The sequence below is a fragment of the Podarcis gaigeae genome, assembly GCF_964106915.1.
Source record: "Podarcis gaigeae genome assembly, chromosome: 6".
NCBI lineage: Eukaryota > Metazoa > Chordata > Lepidosauria > Squamata > Lacertidae > Podarcis > Podarcis gaigeae.
In genome coordinates, this window is record NC_139682.1 from 59041164 (window position 1) to 59063920 (window position 22757).

General features: G+C 43.4%; 1 protein-coding gene across 1 annotated transcript in view; it reads right to left on the bottom strand.

Moving 5' to 3' along the window:
* The window catches only part of DAB1 (DAB adaptor protein 1), a 654787-nt gene that overhangs the window by 578336 nt on the left and 53694 nt on the right, over window positions 1-22757 (bottom strand). Inside the window, exons 8-11 of the mRNA XM_083742749.1 lie at window positions 19917-20009; window positions 19358-19516; window positions 16151-16249; window positions 1800-2354 (exon numbers count right to left, since the gene is read on the bottom strand). The gene's annotated coding sequence lies outside the window, so the exon portion shown is untranslated. The remainder of the gene's footprint in view (window positions 1-1799; window positions 2355-16150; window positions 16250-19357; window positions 19517-19916; window positions 20010-22757) is intronic.

Sequence of the window (22757 nt, forward strand, 5' to 3'; positions counted from 1 at the left end):
AGATGACCTGTTGCCAAAATTATGTATAGGTATTTGAAGTATGCTAGACAGGTTACATTTACGTTTGCCCCTGGTAAATGTAAGAAACTTTAAAGAAACAAAAACCATCAATTTAGCCTAGATTGTTTAAATCTATTGCTATTATTTTCTAGAGAATTACTTAAGTCTACTGAAGATGTGGCATGAGGGGGCTATTTGCTCCAAGGACCTTTTTAATATGGCTGTATTGTAATGCTGCAGTGCCAGAACCTCTGTAGCAATAAAGAGGAATTCCTCTCTGAACACAACTTAGGAACCACCATTCTATGTGTCCTCTTTTAATAATGCATTTATTTAACAATATTGGTAAAAATAATGGTTCTCATCAGATGTAACACTTTAGCCTCATCTCCTTTGGTGCTGCAGGATTTTAAACACACACACAAGCACACATACACCCGTAAAGCAACCACACACACAAAATTACAAACAGAATATATAAATGAGTAAGATACTTGGTGACCAATAGTCCCTTTGGCCTCTTTCCCTATTTTTTGCTTCAGAAAGTACTGGTAAAATATGTTTTACTGCTGCTATTGAAGATGTGAAACCCTTGGGGTATATCTATAGTTGATGCACTTTGATGCTTGTTAGAAAAGCCACTGAACAGAATATACAGTATGTACTAAGGCAGAGCTTTAATATCTGGGTGTATACTGTAGTACATTGCCAGTCAAATCCCCACACGCCCATACCTAATTATTTTCTTACAAGGTTATGCCTAATTGGCCACTAGCCTAATTGATTAATCATCTGCATTTTGGAGAGACATCGAGAAGCAGTGTGAAGGGCAGGAAAATATTTATTCAGGTACAAATGTTAAAACCAATCAGAGACGCCTAGTAACACTAACACACACACACACACACACACACACACACACACACGAGAGAGAGAGAGAGAGAGAGAGAGAGAGAGAGAGAGAGAGAAGCTTAACTGGGGAAGGGTGACCTAACAGTGTAAAATCAGGAAGTCAATAACTCCATGCATTTATCCATACCATTTTCAGAAAGGTGACCAGAATGTTAAGTAAGTTGCTTTGGGTCAGACATGCAGGAGTTAAAGGATCCTGAGCTTGTATGGGGGAAAGATCCCACCAGACACACTCTGGATTCACATCTCCACATTTGCATAATAAAATGTACCTTTCCTCGTGATTTAGCCCTTGTGGCAAAGGCAAAGGATAAATGCCATGCTGTCAGACTCCAGCCCCTTCCCTGGAATCTCTGCCTTTGCGTAGAACTTACTCCAGTCACATACAGCTAGGCTGACAGCGGCAGGTTTTGGACAGTCTTGAGAGTGAAAAGGCAAAAAACATGAACTTCAACTGAAATTAAGGGCTATCTATGCAATCCCACAACACCCTTCCAGCCCCACCTCTGCAAAAAAAGGAGAAAAGTTAATAGGAATCCTCGACCAATTCTCAATGCCACTTGTACCCCGCAGGATACTGCATGCCTGGTACATATTGCAAAGCCTCTTTGAGGCATTTCTGCATTTTTTCATCCCATCACCAGCAGTGTAGATGAGCCCCGATCATTTCCAAATTGCTAATCATAACCATCCTAAAGGGATTGTATCAAGAAAAGGCAGAAGAGGCTAATTTAAAAAGAGGGTTGTACAGGTACATGAACCAAGGATGCCAAACAGCAACATGACATTTAATCAAAACCACAAACTCGACAAAAATCATCTTTCCCCCTCAGCCCTTTACTTATTTCATCTTCAAAGCAATCAGAGGAATATAACTTCTCTCCTACCTTCAGACAGGCTTGCTTCCTCATCTGCCCCCCTACACATCCTCTTGTTGCAGGGGGGAAATGCTCCCCCAGGTCTTCTGTTCCTAAAACAATATGGACAGTTCTTTATTTTCTTCTGGGAGATAACCCCTGTGTGTATGTATATATATCAGTCAGTCTTCATGCAGTAGAATCCGTAGATCCTGAAAGCAGAAGCACTCAGAAACGGGTATCCTAGTGAGAAAATCCTCAGCAGTTTCAGTTCAGTGAGAGCATCTCCTTCTCAGCAGCAGAAGCAACAGCAGCAAAGGCAGTGCTTCTGGTACTCTGCAGGCCACATCGTTCATACCTTATACATCACTACCACATTCCTTCTAATAGGAGAGCACAATACAGCGTCTCATCACCGGCTGCCCCTGAGCTTTCGCTGTGCAGTTGCATTTCTGCATCTGAACTGTTCTTAATCATTCCTGCAGTCTCCAGCTCATCAGCAGGCTATTTGTGTCTCAGCAGGAGTAGCAAAACAAGCATGTCATCACCTGGAGGTTAGGCTCACCCTGCTCATTAGGTCTGCCTCTAAAAAAGAGAGAGAAAGAAATCTTTGTGCATGGGAAAAGAGCAAACAGGCTCAGTGAAATCCATTCTCCACACCGGGGCAAATTCTGCACACACATTATTCCCACAGTGCCGGTTGATAAAGGAATGTCAGAAGAAGGGCTTAAAAGATCTGCTTTGAAAAACTCCAGATCTTTGTGGCAGGCTTCTCATATGGGGGAGGGGGGAGGCAGAAGAGCTCTCTAAACGCACACAAAAATATGTTTATTGGTGCACAGACATCTGTTTATTGAAACCAATGTGTTGCAATATCTACTGTGCGGCACTCTGTGGTCTAGATGTACTTCTTGTCATGTAGTTGATTTAGGAAAATAAAAAACTGGCTTGCAGGGGTATGAGTTGAATTAACCCCAGGGAGGCTTCAAACCTTCAATGTTCCTGATCAGAAACACACAATAACACACACACACACACACACACACACACACACAATGCCTGTGATTTCTAGCAAGAGGAAATCTCCATTTAGCACCAGTGGACACTTTCCTCCCATCCTGAATTGCAGGTGTGAAGGACCCTGGATTGGGACTGTGATGGGATCAACAGGTTAGCCCACAAACAGGCTACAGTCCAAATCTAGCTTGAACCCGACACCCACAGCTGCCAGCTATTTGTCAAAAACAACAACAATGAGGGGTGGGGGTGGGTGGGACTACACGAAGCATGTAATGCACAGCCAAGTTTCAGGCTTTGAGGCCAAAGATGAAGGAACCAGAAACATCACACAATCAGAACTGTGCAAGGGGAAAGGGAGTGGGTTTCTAGCTACCTTTGCCCTTTCTTTGGAGGACGAAGGTCTGTAGTGAGGAAATTGCTATACTAATCATATGGGGTTCTAAATCGCAAAAGAAACCAACAGCAGAATGCACACTGCAGACCTTCTTGTCCAACATAAAGAGCTTGGTGGAACCAGGCGGCCAGAATGCAAAGGAGGAGACATGACAGAGGGGATAAAGCACACCTCCACTTTCACCCTTACTGCACAAGGACAAGAAAGACTGAATAAGGCTTAAGGAAATACAGTGGTAACTTGTGTTAAGTACTTAATTCGTTCCAGAGATCCGTTCTTAACCTGAAACTGTTCTTAACCTGAAGCACCACTTTAGCTAATGGGGCCTCCTGCTGCCGCCGCACCACAGGAACACGATTTCTGTTCTCATCCTGAAGCAAAGTTCTTAACCTGAGGTACTATTTCTGAGTTAGTGGAGTCTGTAACCTGAACCGTATGTAACCTGAAGCGAATGTAACCCGAGGTACCACTGTATTCAAAACACTCCTGAAGGAGTTATTTGAAATATATTTGAGTCAATACACTCATTTCTGCACACTTGGAAGTTTAACCTCCCCCCCCCCCCCATTCCTGGATTTTGTGACATTTTCCCCTCTCCCCTGCCCCCCCTTCCCCCCCCCCCCGGTCGCTGCTGCTCTTCCCCCTCCCCCTCTGTGCATCTGTTTACCAACTCTATTGTGTATAGCAGATATAAGGGAACCTGTGACTCTCCATATGTTGCTGGACTTCCATCAGCCCCAGCCAGCATGGCCCGTGGTCAGGGATATATGAGAGCTGTAGTTCTGCAATATCTTGAGGGCCTCAGGTTCCCCACCTCTGGTGTATAGGCTGGGTTATAAATCTCAGTAAAAATATGCTTTTAGCAGTCAGAGCCAAACAGAAGTGAGGCCCGGTCACTGAATTTCATTCTGGGATATTTGATTCCTGTCACCTCTTGCCACTTCCCTTTGTGCCTAAGTAGCATATCTGACTGAAAAACCAGAGAGAGAAATGAGTCACTTTGAATCGCATGGTCTCTCCATTACAATCATATAATGATAATGCCTTATTTAGCTAGAGCTCAACACTGCTGTTAACTGAGAGAACCTAGTGGGGTGGGGAAGAGGTGCTAACTTGAATAAAATATTGGGGGGGGCAGGTAAGCCCTGCCCCACATAATTGATAACAAGATGCAGCACACACATAAACACGATTTGAATGGCAGTGCCCAACAACTGGCATGGTTGTCGCAAGGGACCTCAGCCCTTAGGGGTTGGCTCCTGTGGTGGTGGGGAGGGGAGGGGAACAGAACAAGCAAGGCTGACCCAATGTGTTTGAGGGTCTGAGGCAGAACAGAAACATGTGTCCCCTCCCACCCCCACCCAGTCAAGTTACATAGTATCAGGCTAGTAAAGTTGCTTTAGCAACTGAGCCAGAAAATCTCACAACTTCCTCTCTGCTGTTTGGCAATAACAATACAATAATAAACACAATGACTGATCATTTTTCCCCCCTTTCATGACACCCAAAATGAACTGCCAGCCTCAGGCCTCTACCTCATAGGAAACAAGAAACAGAATAACAGCAAAATGGAAGGATGTGTTTCCCTCAGTGCTTCCTTCTTCAGACAGGACATTGCTGTAGGAAAAGGAAATGCCTTTTGAGCCCATACAAACAAACTTTCTGCCACACATTCTACCCAGTTCTGAGAGGAACTCCTTTCCATTGCGCCTTAGCATTTGCTCTCTCTTATTTCTGTCGTATTAAAACGACTGGAAAACTTACAGCTTCTCTTAGCCATTCTCCTCTCCGCAGACCCTGTTGTTTTACCCTTTACCCATTTGAGTAGGCAACAACTGAGTACAATGGACATATATACCATAAATCAAAGTGTCATACTGGAATGTTCCTGTTATGTATGCGGGCATTGTAGGCCGAAGCCAGGCTGTATGCATGACACTGCAGACCTAGGCCTTGATGCCTCCTGGAGCTCAGGAGCTTTATCTGCATAACAAAAGACAGAGAGGATTCTCAAACCTCTAATGACATTTGCTGGTAGCTGGCAGGCAGCCATTCCCTGCTGCAATAAGGCCAGTGTTATGATTCGCTAGTCATGGCATAAAGCGACCTATCACACGCAGGCAGGCATATTACCCTGGGCTGGCTTAAGGTGTATATATATACTGGGCTGAGTTCCCCTGTTTGCCGTTCTTGTTCCTAATATTCCAATAAATCATTTTTGAGCTAAATCTTGGTCTTGAGTCGTGCCTGAACCCACCCACATTTCAGTTCCATCGCATGAGACTTTTAGCATGTGCAGAGGAGGTGTAGGGGTTTCTCAACTGACTCTCAATTCCAAACTCTCAAACCTTGGATCCCAAACACAAACTATCACTTGACTACCTGGACACATTGCATTGTTGGAAAAATGACACCCGCTATGTTCCACCCTTCCCTCTAGCTAGATGCATGACTAAATTTGTGTGACTTTTAATAGCAAGGACACATGAAACCTGACCTCTCCTACTCCCCACCCACATGCACAGACACTGTCATGGGACCTCTTCAGTTTATCAGTTTGCCTCCAGAACAAAGGTCTTACACTACTGCATTGCCATTAGTGCAGGTGGCGATAATGGAGGAAAGGGTGCCTTTAGTGAATATTCTCTCCTCCATTGATGTACATAATAGAATTTTACAAACATGTACTATGGGGCTGAGGAAGATGTTGGGCCAGCTACAGGCTTGAGGGAACCTTAACAGAGTGCCTTCTAAGAAGCACTTATAGAAATGCAGTTATCAGTCTATAGCTGATAGCAAGCTTTATGGGAAATTAAAATGGCATCTCCTAGAAACTACTATGAGCATATATAGATAAATAGCCCATAAGATAAGTCTGTTTTTCGTCAATGGAGTGAGATATTTGGCTATACTACTTACACTTTTGAAGGGAAAAAATACTAGGCCATAGGCAGCAGAGCACACAGAGGTATGAAATATGAGACTCCAGCAAGATTGGATCTCGTATTGAGGTGGACCTCTGGGGTAGAACTCACAAGAGAGACAAAGCAGAACTGAGAAAGAAAGGGCATATAAACCTAGCATAGGAAAGTCAGTCTGGAGGTAGAATTCATTGTAGGCTGGGCTTTCAGTGAAATCTATCCAAAGAAGGCAGCAGCAGGATATAGGACAAAATTAAGTAGAATGCCATGAACTGGCAGGACGATAGGGAGGCAGAAGAGGATCCCAGTGAGGGGTGTAGCCAGGACTGGGATACACTGAGGCAAGCTGGGGATGGGGAAGGAGAGATTGGTGTAGGAAGTACTCACAACTTGATGGAGGAGGATGAGGGGATGGGGCAAGTCAGTGCACAGGAACTAAAGAAGCAGGACCCATCACCAGAGCCAGACGGGCCCCTGTCTCCATAAACACAGCAAGCTCTGAGGTGTAGGGAGCAGCAGGAGGGACATTCTAGGAGGCCGAGACTGGCAAGGGACTACAGCCCAGCCCACTAGCTGAGCCAGGTGGGGCTCGTTAGCTCTGGGAAGAGAGGTATTATTCCTCAGCTGGAGCAGGCTCAAAACAGGTGAGGGTCATATGCCTCATCAAGCCCAGCATCAGCAGAACTGAGGTGCTGTGTTTGCTCAACTCCCCATGTTGGTTGGACCATGCCTTGAATATTCCAGGGTGCTATTCCAGTATTTTTAGCCAGGCCAATAGATTATTGAATAGGAGAAGGGGACCAGGGTGGACTTCTCCTTTCTCTGCTCTGTAGCTTTGATTATTCAACACAATAGGCACCAATGTGCCAACTGGATAACTTCAGTTCAAGTAGCATATTACATAATAATAATAATAATAATAATAATAATAATAATAATAATAATTATTTATTTGTACCCCGCCCATCTGGTTGGGTTTCCCCAGCCACTCTTCCAACAAAGATAAAAGATACACTGAAATGTCACATATTAAAAACTTCCCTGAACAGGGCTGCCTTCAGATGTCTTCTGAATGTCAGGTAGATGTTTATCGCTTTGACATCTGATGGGAGGGCATTCCACAGGGCGGGCGCCACTACCGAGAAGGCCCTCTGCCTGGTTCCCTGTAACTTGGCCTCTCGCAGTGAGGGAACCGCCAGAAGGCCCTCGGAGCTGGACCTCAATGTCCGGGCAGAACAATGGGGGAGGAGACGCTCCTTCAGATATACTGGACCGAGGCCGTTTAGGGCTTTAAAGGTCAGCACCAACACTTTGAATTGTGCTCGGAAACATACTGGGAGCCAATGTAGGTCTTTCAAGACCGGTGTTATATGGTCTCGGCAGCCGCTCCCAGTCACCAGTCTAGCTGCCGCATTCTGGATTAGTTGTAGTTTCCGGGTCACCTTCAAAGGTAGCCCCACGTAGAGCGCATTGCAGTAGTCCAAGCGGGAGATAACCAGAGCATGTACCACTCTGGCGAGACAGTCTGCAGGCAGATAGGGTCTCAGCCTACGTACCAGATGGAGCTGGTACACAGCTGCCCTGGATACAGATTTGACCTGTGCCTCCATGGACAGCTGTGAGTCCAAAATGACTCCCAGGCTGCGCACCTGGTCCTTCAGGGGCACAGTTACCCCATTCAGGACCAGGGAATCCTCCACACCTGCCCGCCTCCTGTCCCCCAAAAACAGTACTTCTGTCTTGTCAGGATTCAACCTCAATCTGTTAGCCGCCATCCATCCTCCAACCGCTTCCAGACACTCACACAGGACCTTCACCGCCTTCACTGGTTCTGATTTAAAAGAGAGGTAGAGCTGGGTATCATCTGCATACTGATGAACACCCAGCCCAAACCTCCTGATGATCTCTCCCAGTGGCTGCATGTAAATGTTGAAAAGCATGGGGGAGAGGACAGAACCCTGAGGCACCCCACAAGTGAGCGGCCAGGGGTCTGAACACTCATCCCCCACCACCACTTTCTGAACACGGCCCAGGAGGAAGGAGCGGAACCACTGTATGACAGTGCCCCCAGCTCCCAGCCCCTCAAGACGGTCCAGAAGGATGTTATGGTCGATGGTATCAAACGCCGCTGAGAGATCCAGCAGAACTAGGAAACAGCTCACACCTTTGTCCCTAGCCCGCCGGAGATCATCAACCAGTGCGACCCCAGGGCAGACTAACCATAATAGCCATAGCTGACCAATAAACTATGGAATATCTGTGCTATGCTTTTGGGCCTGCACTCCATTTCGTGGTAGTTTTCATGTAGAAAATGCTGATCAGATCTCTGTGCAATCTCATATTTGCCATGGCCTTCAAATTGTGCTGTTAAAATGGAGAAACTCTGATAAAAGAATAATACAATGTGTGGAATGTTTGATTAAAAAGAGGCAATGGAACATTTTTCAATGTGTATTCAGTGTGATGAAGAACAGAAGGAGTAGAAGTTGAATTCTGTAAATAAATTTAACACAGTAAATAAAAATTATCTTGCAAATACAATTTGCTATTGTTTTTCTTTTCTGTTTAACTTGCAAAGACCCATGTTAGTGTGGTATGGAAGAGAACTTAAGGCTTGAGTCGAAACAAAATAAAAAAATTCCTTCCAGTAGCACCTTATAGACCAACTAAGTTTGTTATTGGTACGTATGAGCTTTTGTGTGCATGCACACTTCTTCAGAGGCTTGGGTGTCACTATTCTTAAGAATTCTAGAAAGGATGGTGCTGACATCCCAGACAATGGGGCTGCCAATTGTTGCAGGTCAAATGGCCCTTTAGGAGCCAGTTCATAAGCTGGCAAACATAACCAATCCTTATGGAAATATTTGTACATATTGACTATGTGATCATGGCAATGGGTTGGATGCTGATTAAGGCTGCAGTCCTAATGCCTCTTACCTGGGAGTAAGTCCAATAGAATTCAAAAGGAGTTTTCTCCAAGAAGACATGGCTAGGATTGCTCAGTAAGTAAGCTGAAATCAATAGGACTTAAGTGAAGTTGTGATAAATTTGTCTCATTGGTTTTAGTAGGATCTAAGGTCAACTAACTCAGTCTAGATCCAACTTATATTTCCATGCCCTATGTGTGTGTGTGTGTGTGCGCGCGCACATGTGCAGAGCATTGTTAAGGGAGGTATTCTACATATAGCAGTAAACACAGAATAAGTTGTTATATTTTTTCTACTTTATTAATAAAGAAATACAGTCTAATCAATGGTGTAGATAGATACAGTATGATCTCTGGTGCTATGCTGGTATTACTAAGACAGCTCAGAAGGTAGATAAACTTAGAGCAGATTCCCACACACCTTGTACGTTCAATAGAAGCTTGAGCAATAGTGGCACATAAGGAAATGCAGAGTGATAGCAGAAGCATCCTAGAGCTCATGAGAATGAGGATGGGCAGGGGCCCCGTCCCCAACCCAGAGCACCCTGACCTCATACCACCCACCCCATCTGTCATGGACTGGCTGGGTGCAGAGGTGGCAGGCACCAGCTGGGGAATCCCCAGGGGAAGAAGCTCAGAGCCGGGGGACTAGTGTTGGGGTGAGGATGAGTAATCAGAGGGAAAAGAGGTGGCATTCTGAACCCTGCAACATGAAGCCCCTGGAACCCCTCAAGTCTTAAACTGTTCAGAAATTTGAGGGATGTGCAACATTATGTAACTTAATATTGTAGGCTCCCTTGAGCATGGTTTTAACCAGGCATAGGCAAACTCGGCCCTCCAGGTGTTCTGGGAATACAATTCCCATCATTCCAGACCGCTGGTCCTGTTAGCTAGGGATCATGGGAGTTGTAGGCCAAAAACATGTGGAGGACCGAGTTTGCCTATGCCTGGTTTTAACTATGGAAAGGTAGGAAACAAAAAAACGATGCATGTATGTAAATGTTTAAAATAAATACAGTAAAGCCCCAATAAACCTAAAAGCTTGTTCTTACTAACCAATGACTATGCATTCTGTCACACTAATTAGAATTAGAACATTAACTTTATCTAAGCATAGACTTGAGTTATTTTAGTTATTCTTTTAAGCTCCACCTGGTTGTGGAGGCCAGAAAGTAGAAGAGACATACCTTTCAACTAGTGCAATGTTGCTTTAGATGTTTTTTTGCAGTGTGACCTGTGTTATCTGACACTGGATTTCTGCTCTTAAGGAACAAAGGATAAATAAAGCTGTCAAGTGCCTTATTGATTACATGTGATTAAGGTATACTTTGCTGCCCTTCTTGTCTTTTGTCTTTTCCGTTCGGTTTCTTTTTGGTGCTTTGGGTTCGAATAGGGCAGTGGCAACTTTGCCCATGAGATACCATATTATGCTATCACATTTTTGGAAGATTTCTGTAAGTCTATGGAACTATTGCTAGAGTCAGGTGGACTTCCAATCCGTCACTTCCTCCTTCTTTTTTTAGAAAGAAAATAAACCATCAGTATATACATATGGAAGTAACATGTTTCCTCCATTATCTCCAATCTGTGTCTTAAACCTGTTGAGCTACCCAAGACCAAAGCAGTCTACCTACCCAGCACTAAAGAATTTGCTGTAAGTTACAAGATCATACAGTAAAGTTTACTAAAGTGTGTGTACACATACACACTGACATTCTGTTGGTTCATACAGAAGAGTGAACATCTATTTAATTGTTAGATCAGCACCTGCCATTTTAAAAAGATACCAAGAGAAGTGAAGAATGGTGATGATCAAAGTGTGACTCCTGAATCAGATTTAGTTTCCTGTAAATTTTAAGCACTGAATTACTGGGTGTGTACATGAGAGAGAGAGAGAGAGAGAGAGAGAGAGAGAGAGAGAGAGATACCTCACTATGCCTAGTTCTCTTGCTGTTTGCTCCACCCAGTCCTCGCTGTGTGAAATGTGAGGGCATGAGATAGTTTATATTGCAGGCCTGAAGACCACACATGAGGGAGCTCAAAGCAACCTCCTAATCTTGCTGTACCTCTGTAACCTCTAACAGTGCCTCTCTGAGCCTGTTGGGAGCTGCCCAGTGTCACAAACAGCTGGGCAGACAAAGGGGAGAAGCCTCAAGAGGAGATGCTGCAGCAGTAGCAGAACTGCAGTGCATGGCTGCGGTGATGAACTGATTACACTCCTCGCAAAGCAGGCCAACTCTGAAATGGAAATAAGCAAGAGGTGTCTTGTCTCATCCAGCAGCTAGGGTCAGCATCACTTCTAGAGAAGGAAATGTGAGAGATGCATACTGGCTGTTTTCTGCAAGTATTATACTGCTCTCCTCTAAAGCCCATTTCATTGCTTCTGCGAAAAGGTGGTGGCTGTTAAGAGAACATTCAAGCATTTTGTATATAAACTTCACACATCCTTTTCCTTCCCCATCTCAGGTGCCCATCTGCAAAGGTGCTTTCATGCCTATGTTTTCAAATGTCAGTAGCTTATGCCCAAGTTCAGCAGTGAAATGCTTCACATCTCCACTTTCCTCACTGCCACTTCTACAGTAAACAAATCTGGTCTTCCTTGATTTGTCTCCCAGCAAAGAATGAAAGTGCTTGATCACTGTTCCATATTCGCTTGCTTAGATTAAAGCAGTGTGGCTGACACCATTTTCGATAAGGACACACTACCCAGTTACTTCTGACAAGGGGGCAGAAGTAGTTACATTCTACTTCCAAGTCATTCACAATGATTTTCCAGCCAGCCTAAGGGACATAGCAGTAAACAAACTGCTGGATCTTACAGCAGAAAGTGAACTCTCAATTACCCCTGGTCAAGGGTAAACCTATAGCATTGAGAGCGCATTTAGTATTTGTACACAGCCCTGGGAACTTTGGATGAAGGTTGGTATATAAATTGAATAAATAATAATACCAACATTTATTAATATAGTTATTGTCATTATATTTAAAGCTGAACTTCCTCCCACTCAGACCATGACAGAGACATTTACTTGAGAGTAAGGAAGATTTTTTTGTTGACAGAGAGAATACTTACAGGCTCAGCAACAGCTAATGACTCACAAAAGCATCTCTATTGGGGCTAGGTGACAGGAAAGGCAAGGCTAGTCAGGTTGGGAGCTGCAGCCCAAGTTTAAAATGTCCAAGATCAGTGCAAGAACTCCATGGAAGCAATAGAGATGTTCCAATAGGTTGGCATGCCCACTTACCAAGCTTTTTAACTTAGAGGAAGGTGCGCTTATTCACAAGAGTCTTGTGCCTGGAGAGATTTCCAAACCTGCAGATGTGCACTGCATCAGGGAAGACGGTGTCTATTCCCACTGCCAGGAATGCTGCTAGGTCCTCAGTGACCAGGCTTTCTCCTCCTCTTCTGACTGCAGTTCTTCCAGCTGAGGCCCTCCCTCAATTCCATGGCTGCACTCCTCTTCCCAAGAGGGAAGAAAGGAAAGAGGAGACATGCATCCTCAGCTGGGGCAGCCATCTCCTGGAAGGGGAAAGCCTCTGTTCCCCAGCCTCAGCCCCCTGGCATCTCATCCTCCTCCTGCTCCTCTTCCTCCATCTCAACCAGCCACTCTACTGCTGAGCCCAGTGGTGCTTTGGGACTCATAACAATAGTCCCTTCATGATCACTAGTCAAAAATAAAGAATTATCAGTATATACTTGTAGACTGCCATGTTAAGTGGTATAAACATATGCAAAACAAAACAGCATCAAAAGTCAGAGAAACCTCCAAGGGAGGTGAGCTTCAATGCCAGACATAGAGTAAACAAATGGAATTATTTACAGTATAATATTATCATGTGAAATGATATTTTATTCATTATTTAATCACACACTGAGCCTGCCCCATTGATTGTACTAGGAGGTGTAGCCATTTTGTTTTGCCTTTAATCTGCAGTGTACATATGCAAATACTTTGGGTTTATTTAAAATTATTTGTATAGAGCCAGAATGTTAGCTGTCTCCACAGGACATTTTACCCAACACACCTTTACACTTTACAGAAGGGCAAGGATTTATAGGTTGCAAATATCATTTTGTAATGAAATGATCTAGCAGGCATGGGTGCGTTCCATCTGAATGTCCTCTTAATAGCAGGCAGGCCTCCCTCCCACTTCCTTAGCTATACTGTACACAAATAAATCCATTTAAATAAGCTCAGTCCGTTCAGTGGCACGGCATACATTAATTCCTGCACAAACATTTACTGACCAGATCCAAGCTCAATGAGAAATGGAACAAAAAGCAAAAAGCAAATTTACCAGCAAGGGTACTATAAAAACTTGCCACAAAAATAACCACAAAGAACCATTTAAATATCCAACCACTTTTTATAACCATTCTGCTTATGTTGCAAGTTTTGTAAACAATAGCAAGATAGGCAGTGAGAAGGAAGACTTTGGCCAGCAGGAAACATTTTTGCATGTGGAAGAACTCATATTGCCATGCCAAAGAAATGCATGGATAGAGCAATGTCAGAAAGGCGTTGCAGTTAAACGTTCTGATCCTGACAACTTCACACATCAGCTTGCCAGCATGTGTGTCTTCCTTTCTATATCCTTATTTTTGTACAGGAGATGTTGCCAGAAAACAATAATAAAGTAAGAACTTCCATCAGTGCCAGACCTATTGTTTGGATTTGATATCCTGCTTTATCACTACCCGAAGGAGTCTCAAAGCGGCTAACATTCTCCTTTCCCTTCCTCCCCCACAACAAACACTCTGTGAGGTGAGTGGGGCTGAGAGACTTCAGAGAAGTGTGACTGGCCCAAGGTCACCCAGCAGCTGCATGTGGAGGAGTGGGGAATAGAACCCGGTTCACCAGATTACGAGTCTACCGCTCTTACCCACTAAACCACAGGCATCCAAAGCCCTGACTAGGAACAGTGGGATGGAATGGAGTCACCACTGCATCTGAAGCCCTACTGCATGTGCCAGCCAGGAAGGAAGAGTTGGTGGTCATTTGATTCCCTTTCTGGCTGCATCAGCTGCATGCTGATGTAGTAGATGGCCTCAAATTAGGTCCAACACCAGTAAATGGACCAATCTTTGATCCGTATGATCCAATGGCAGCCTTCCTCCACCCCCATCCTTCCCCTGTAGTGCCCCATTTACAGTCCTGATGGTGGCTATTGCCTGTGGGAGCACCATCAGTGGTAGTGTGTGTTCCACCACACTTTCAACACTACAGCAAGGGCCGTCACCAGTGTTTAGTCCCACTGCAGAGGAGCCCAGAGGGACTCAGAGGAGGGACATCTCTGCTTCATCCTATCCTCCCCACAACAGTGCAGATAAGGGTTTAAGATTGCTCTGCACCAGTGAATGGTAAGTGGGTATGGGTAGTCCATACTGAAGTCTTTGCTCAGTCATGATGTCAATTTAGGCTAATTGGATTGCTTTGGAATATGTTGTTTGTTTATAGCCTAATCGTGCAGGCATAATTCAGGAAAAGCTACTCGTGGCTGTGTCCCATTGAAATCAATGGAATGCTAAATCAAACATGACTGCAAGCTCATCAGGACTTCCAGTATTTTATGTGTGATGGACTAGTCTGACTGAGCTGCACCTCTTGACTTGGGAGTTTTGACAGGACTTGCTTCCATGTGGTTGCTTGTCACTCAAACTGAATGGCACTGATAACACTCAAACCCTAAGACAAATATGGTCTGTGAAATGTCATTGGAGGTCTATCACAAATCTGGAATGCTAAATCAGGCTTTGCCACCTGGTAATTCCAAACCTACTATTACTCTGTTCCCATGTTAAGAGAGTAGGATTGTCACAAACATTTACCTTTCTTGGAAGTGGCAAAGATGAAGGATGTTTCAGTCTAATTAATTATGGGGGGGGGTGAGTCCTAAAGAAATTGTAGTGCATTGAAATCCTTGGAAGTTAAGGCCTAGTGAGACCTTGCAGAACTTTCTTGGAAGTGGCAAAGATGAAGGATGTTTCAGTCTAATTAATTATGTGGGGGGGGGGTGTGAGTCCTAAAGAAATTGTAGTGCATTGAAATCCTTGGAAGTTAAGGCCTAGTGAGACCTTGCAGAACTTCAGAACAGGTGCTCAGAAAACATGCGGGATTTCTTTCTAAGTCCCAGGCTAGTTGACCACACAGTCATTTTCTCCAACTGGTGGTGAGGCCTTTGGGGTAAAGGAACACTTCTAAGGAAATGCAGTGGCATAGCGTGGGGGGTGCAGGGGGGCCGGCCGCACCGGGCGCAACATCTGGGGTCAGGGTTAGGGGGCACAAATCCACGAGTTAGGGGTGCAAATTACTTGCCTTGCCCCGGGTGCTGACAACCCACGCTACGCCACTGAGGAAATGTATGGGGTATGGTGTTTCCTGTGCTATTCTTTGGCACATTTCCATCTGTAGAGAGGCATGCCAGGTGAAGCAGTTTTGTTGCTGATTCCTATCTCTATTTCTGCTGATGGCATATTTTACTGTAATATCCCCACTGGAACAATTACATGCATGATCTCCTTCCCACTCTACTCTATTGCCCTCCTCTAATAAAAATGTTTGTAAATATTAATTGTCTCAGAATGAACAAAGATTTTCAGTTGGCACTTGTGAAGAGTAAGCTTTGTTGTCCCCCGCCCCCATTTTGTTTTCCGTTGGAAGAATGATCAGATCATCTTAAATACCTGTAAGTCTACAAGTTATACTCAAAAAGCCATATTTTTGCACATTATGGGAAAGTAAATCCTCAGCAGATAATATTCTAACCCTCTTTGATCCCATGTCGCCATCTTTGCCTGCAGGAAAATGAAAACAATATTAGCTTCATTTACTGTAGATGCTTCTTCCCGTGACCATTTAGATTTGCCTAATTACTCGCTCCTCCCTTCCTTCTTCCTGGGCAGGTGGAGCAACATCTGTGAACCTAAGATGGATGCTGTCAGTAACAAATGACTCCTTGTGATCAGTTCACATTTTCCTTAGTGCTCCTTGCACAGATCAGAACTGAATACAAAGTAAGAGAAACATTAATTAGTGCCCATCCAACAGCAACTTGACAGGGCTATGATTTAGCTATAAATACGTCTGTTGAATTGCAATTCAATATTTGAGTTCCTTACTTTTCTTTCATTGTACCAAATTGATTGGGGAGAATAATAAAGTCTCGTCGAAGGATGCGGAGAGCAGGGGGAATAATGAAGCCTCTTTTCCTGTCACTCCTACATTTTAAAAAAAGAAAAGAAATCTCTTGACTGTGACTGTCATGACATCATCTACTGACATACAAATTGCTTAGTGATTTGAAAAGAAAGACATATTTGTAAACAAGCCACCTACTTGATACTTCGATTCATAAAGATAAGACATAGGGAAAATGTTTATTTAGATTTTTTCAAGGAAAATGAATAGCCTATGTCAGCTCTCCTGTAATGTTAGAATATTAGAACAATCCTTATACAGTATATATGCATGAATGCGGGTAGATACTACCATGAAGACACATGGCACTTTGCACAGGTTTAAAAGCAAGAAAAAAAAACAAAACCCCAAAACCCAACCACAATAAAAATGAACAATTTCCTACTCGAGGAACTTGGGAAACTTGTCTGCTGCTGAAAACCCTATAGCTTGGCTAAGCCTTTAGCAACAGATTCACCCTAGTTTCACCCTAGTAAACAACAAATACGTGTTGTGCAAAGAAGAAGAGAGGGAGAGTTGTTTCCATCTTCCATACCAGGGCTGACCAGCTGATGAGATGAGGTAAGGCAGTTTGCCACAGGTGGCAGACCCAGCCTCCTCCATGCCTGCCCATGGCCTCCTCATCTACGCTTGCCTGACACCTTAGCCTCCTCCAAACTGGCCATTACCACCATGTCTTCAGTGTTGGGGGAGGCTATGGAGGCAGAGGCAGGGATGGGCTGTGGAAGAACAGGAGTTGACAGCCAGCAGTGGAGGAAGCCGCTCGGGCACCTGGGGTGGTGTGCCCAGGGGTGGGGCGAGCAGCCCATAGGGGTGGGGCGCACTGTAGGACCTCCAGAGTCTGCCCAACTGCCTCCCACTCAGTCTCTCTACAGCTTGGGGAGAAGCAGCAGGAGGGCAGCACAGAGTCTACATGCGCCCAAGCCACCATGTCTCTCCCAGGAGAGACGCGTGGCTCAGGTGCACTGCAGGCCCTGTGGTGAGTGCCACCTGGCATTTTGTCACCCCCCTCAGTGGTGACACCCAGGGCGGACCACACCCACCACACACCCCGTCCTCCGTCCCTGTCAACAGCATAGGGGGCAACATTTTCTGTTTTGCCTGAAGTGGCAAAACATCCTGGGCTGGCCCTGTTCTGCACTATTGAAAGCAAGGACACAAACAAACATAACATTTAAGTGTAGTAGAAGTGCTTTCAAACATACACCCATAAGATGCTAATGCATTCATTTTCAGAGCAGAGAATGTCACTTCATTTTTTAAAATGTATAGACCGTTTTTCAAACAAAATGCTTCCCAAAGCATTTTACAGAAATAGACACCAAGAAATAAAGCATAATAAACTTTTAAAACCAATAGAAGCCTCCTGATGCTGCTGGCATGGAGCAGACACTGTCACCATCTTTAAGTCTCTTTTACTTAAGGGCCAGAATGACGGACAACCTTGATTCGAAACATTCCTTAGCATGGCTACATCTTTATGAAATATACATTAAATTGAGCTCCTACTGTTCATTCAAGCACATAAGTTCATCTCTGACTTCACTGCTGATTATGCCCACTGCTTAAGTGTCATGCTCAATGTTTTCTGCCCGCTTTGAAGCCATGTAGAACCCCATTTTGCACCACTTTGGGCTTCCAGGCTGAAAGTAGGCAACTAGAGTGAGAACACTTGTACAGCAGCAAAGCTCATTAAGTTTTTGTCAGTTTTGTCACTTGAGAAAAAGTGCTTTAGACCTTTGGTTTGCTTGAAACCTCCTAGATCTCAGATTACTTTTTTCTGCTTAGAAGAGATGGTGGGGCTGCACAAGATAGCTTCCTATTCTAACTGCAGTAAAGGAATTTCCCTCTGTTTGACACGCAAGATGTTGTTTTACACTTGGAAAGAAACACAACGCAGTAACATGAGAAGCTCTGTATTTCCCCTGTTTCTTGTGCACATGCAACCTTATCTGTAAGTTAAAACTTTGTTAACTCTCTTGGCTAACAACACAAGATGCTAATTACGTCACTTGCTATGTTTTGTTTTCTATTCAGTTACAGCCATGACCACAACAATGTTCACTGGAAACACAGTGCATCAGAAGGGGAGGTTACACACAAACACACACAGAAGTTGAGATCAAAACTCTTATTTGACACACTGTATTTAGGCCTGCGGGAGAAAACAGTCCTATAGGGGGCAATATACATTGTGATCATGATGAAAGCAAAGGTTAAACCTTATTTTCCTAATGAACATTGCCCCTTATGCCTGTAATTAAGGTGGAGGAGCACAATACCACATTTGCAAGTGATACCATTAATATAATGTGTAGCTAGACCTATGGAATAAAACATGTTGAAATGGCATTTGTAAATGTATTCAATTAGAACGAATTATGGATAATGGGCTTGATGTGAAGAATAATGGGCACATCTCATCCTGAGTGGAACAGGACATTTTAGATGTTGCTGCACACAGATTTTACACTGTTGCACCTTAAAATGATTTTCCAGTACCTCACACCCTGTATGGTGAATATTGTCAAGCTGAAAGAAAGTTCACCAGGATAAACATGTGTTCACAACAGATAATGTTTTATTAGAAGCAACCAAAAAGCAACTCAGGGAGTTGTCCTTGTGTCTAGCTGTTTACAGGCATACAATGTAAATTCTTAAACTGCCTTTTGGAATATGCCACCTTTAAACTTCAAACACGTTTATTAATATTTTAAAGCCCAATGAAGCTTAACTTTGAAATTCTGTGAGATCAAAATGGCTGGTGGTGAAGGAGTACTTTGCTCTATATTTATATAACTTTTCTTTTATCTTTTGGAGTTTATGGTAGCCACCGATTTTCCCTGCATCTTTTATCTAAATTAAAAATGGTTTGACAAAGATAAACATTCACTTTTTCAGTGAAAGCTTCCCTGAATATATGCAAAATACCTGGGATTGGATAATAAATGTTTGTCCTATTCTAACAATGGCCCATTGCATGATCAAAAGACACTACTAGAATCTCCATGTTGGATATTCTTATCTAGCGTCCATGCTTTCAATGCAACAATCTTTGTCAATAGAGATGGTAACAGGGGGTCCCAATACATTTTCAGGAGAGTTACACTTTAGAAGGCAAAACCAACCTGGTGTCTTATTTTTAGGGTCCCTAGCTTTGTTTTTCAGTTATATGACAATGAGAAAAGATAACAATAGCAGAATATCTTCATTGTGATGCTGTTCACAGTGCCATTTAGAATTCTTAGAGTGGATGGGAGTGATCCAAGAGACATTGTGTGCTTGGACTGGAAAAGAACAAAAAGCAGAAAGTAGAAATAAATCAACAGTTCTCAAGGTTGAGGCACTTAAGAAGTGGGATGTGTACAAGGACTGGGGCTTTTAAACTTGTTCATAAATAATCTAGAGTTAGAGATAAACAGTTTGCTGAAGACCCCCCAAATTGTTCAGCATGATAAAAACCAAGAAGAATCACAAGGAGCTCCAAAAGGTTCTTTCCAAAGTGAGGGAATGGCAATTATTCTTTGAAAATTATTTAGTGACTGTAGTTAGTGCAGAACACAGTTTCCAGAATAATGTAAACCAGATAATGGGACCATAGACCACCTATTCTGGCCCAGGGACACTGGATGCTCATATAGTTACAGGCCCAATTCAAAAATTTGGTCTTAACTTATAAAGCCTTACACTGAGCCTCTTGGGCTTGCTGATCAGGAGGTTGGCAGTTCAAATCTGTGTGACGGGGTGAGTTCCCGTTGCTCTGTCCCAGCTTCTGCCAACCTAGCAGTTCAAAAACACACCAGTGCAAGTAGATAAACAGGTACCATTGTGGTGGGAAGGTAAACGGCATTTCCGTGTTCTCTGGTTCCATCACTGTGTTCTGCTGAAATAGAAGAAGTTTAGTCACATAACCCAGAAAGCTGTCTGTGAATGAATGGCAGCTCCCTCAGCCTGAAGTGAGATGAGCGCCTCACCCCATAGCCACCTGTGACTGGACTTAACCATCCAGGCATCATTTACCTTTTACCTTTACCTACCTGACAGAACATCTCTCCCACCTTCAACCTCCTCAATTGTGTTTCAATTTTTTGTGTACTTCATATTTTCTGTAAGTCGCCTCGGGCCTTTATTGAAAAAGGCGACTAAGAAATTTAATAAGGAATGATATATGTTCACACACAAAACCTGCTGACTCCTACTGGAAGCATTAAAAGGAAACACACACAGTGTCTGAAACTTTCAGTGAAAATTCATTTCTTCGTGCCAAGCAAGCAGCAACGAGAATTCTCTTGGGGGAGCTAAACCAATCCGACTGCAAGCACTTTGTTTCTGGCTCCATCACGCCTAATGTCCATAAAAGATCAAGGTTTGCCTTCAGAAGAAAAGCACGTTCAGATTCTGTCCTTGTTACTATGGCAGCTTCACAAAACCAGTTGCACATGGAACATTGTGCTGAATTGTTCTCTTTACTCAAATCGTATTTGGAATAAGGTTAAGAATCAACAGTTATAGGGGCAATTAAGCTGTCAATTAGTGGAGTTTCTTTTCTTTTGCAGAGCATTAAGGGGAGGGGGAGAGAAGAGAACTGTTTAAGTTTCCTCCGAGTCTCAACTGTGTGAACACTAAATTATGTGCAGTCTATAAAGACCTTTTAGAACAAAGACTCGAAGCGGCCCTTATAAATAATTTAAATGATTTAGATAATTAGATTAGAATGCAATATACTTGTTATCTTTTTTCAATAATTTCAGACATGACTGCATGCTGTAATGCTGCAGTTAATGTCATTTCTTTTTTTTAAGCTGGAATGGAGCTGTAGTCTAAGCATTGCTAGCACTGAGGTGATGAAAGCCTGTAGTAACAAAGTTATCTGAATTTCTCTGTTGTCCAAATATAGCATTCAGATCTCCTTGCCCAGCCTTCCCACTGTGAGCCACCATGGCAACAGCATGGGGTATGGGCTTTGGACACCACCACCCAGACACACACATTGAAGGAATGTATGAGGGATGTCTTAGGGCTATTCAGGCTAACCCTATTTCCTCCATATCCAGCAGCCACACCCCACCTCACTGCATCAACACATTCAGAATACAAAGTAAGAAGCTCTATTGTACTCCCAAAGTATGCATACAGCGTTCATAAGAAGACCCCTGCTAGATAACACCAAATGCCTATTTTTTCAACATCCATTTCCCCCAGTTACCAACCAGGTGGCTATGAGAACCCTACAACCAGAAAATGTGAGGGCAATCCCTCTCTTCTGTTTTTCCCTAGCAGCAAGTACTATTCAGGGGCATACTGAGGACTAGATGATGTATATTGGGAAGGTTCTGCTTTGGGGTGATTAAGTTGTTTTCCCATACCTGTTGCCATGCAATTCTCCTAGCTTCGCATAGGGTCAACTGCCTTCCATCACCTAGTCTATCATCAATTCCTTTCAACACCAAGACTTCCAACCATGACAGCGTGCTAAGATGTGTGGCTCCTTTGTACTGCTAGCATCCATCCACAAATTACCCAGATCATTTTATTTGTGACCCTAAGCCAGAGTGAAGCTTACATTTCCAGAGATGAAGGATGATAGAGGCAATCTGCTGCACCACATAGTCATTTTCTGAGGGAGAAAAATGCACAAAAACCATTTGAAAAGTCACCACATGTAAAGTGATTTAGTCGGAACAGGAATCCTTTGTGCGCAATAGTTGGCTGGGTGCTCCCTTCTCGAAAACCTCCAGAGAAGCTTGCAGTAATACAGCTGGGATGTTGCAAATACATGGATAAGCCATCCAACATCCATTTGCGAGAGGTGCTAATGCAGCGTTACACTGTTCTGAGGTAATCAAATGTCAGTCTGGCAAAAGCTCTGATGTGATCATTAAAAGATGGGCAATGTTCCACAAGTACTCCCAGGATCTCTATCCCTTGGAACTGGGAATAAATGCATATCGGTTGGAAAGAAAAGACCAAATAAACTTGCATTTTTAAATCTCTCTGGTCCCCATGGTCTTCAGGAAGGAAGAGTTGGATTCAGCCTTGTTTACACACACCTCATAACAGTTTTGATCAGAAGGTTTGTACATTCAAGGTCACTTCACAAATGAGTTCCTAGGCATTGTTTTAAATTGCTTATGCTGTTTCAGTGGTTTACTTAGATGGTTGGGCTGGTATAGGAAGCATTAAGAAGCATTTCAGCTCTAAAAACATTAGATATTGGCTTTATTTTGGTGTGGGTTTTGTGTGTCTGTGATAATGATTGTAAGCGGCCTCGAGAAAACTTATGTTTTGAAAGGTGACATTTAGAAATAAATAAAATGCTGTTACAAGAAACACAAAAGATAATGTCAACCATAAATGGCCTGCTTCTGATCCCTACAAATTCTGTATTGATACTTCTTTGTAATTGATTCATGAGCTGGATAATGTCATGATTTTAATTGGTGGGTTTACGCTGTATTTTAATGTGTTTTTATATACCACCCTGAGAACTTTTGTTGAAGGACAGTCTGAAAATATTAATGATGAAGA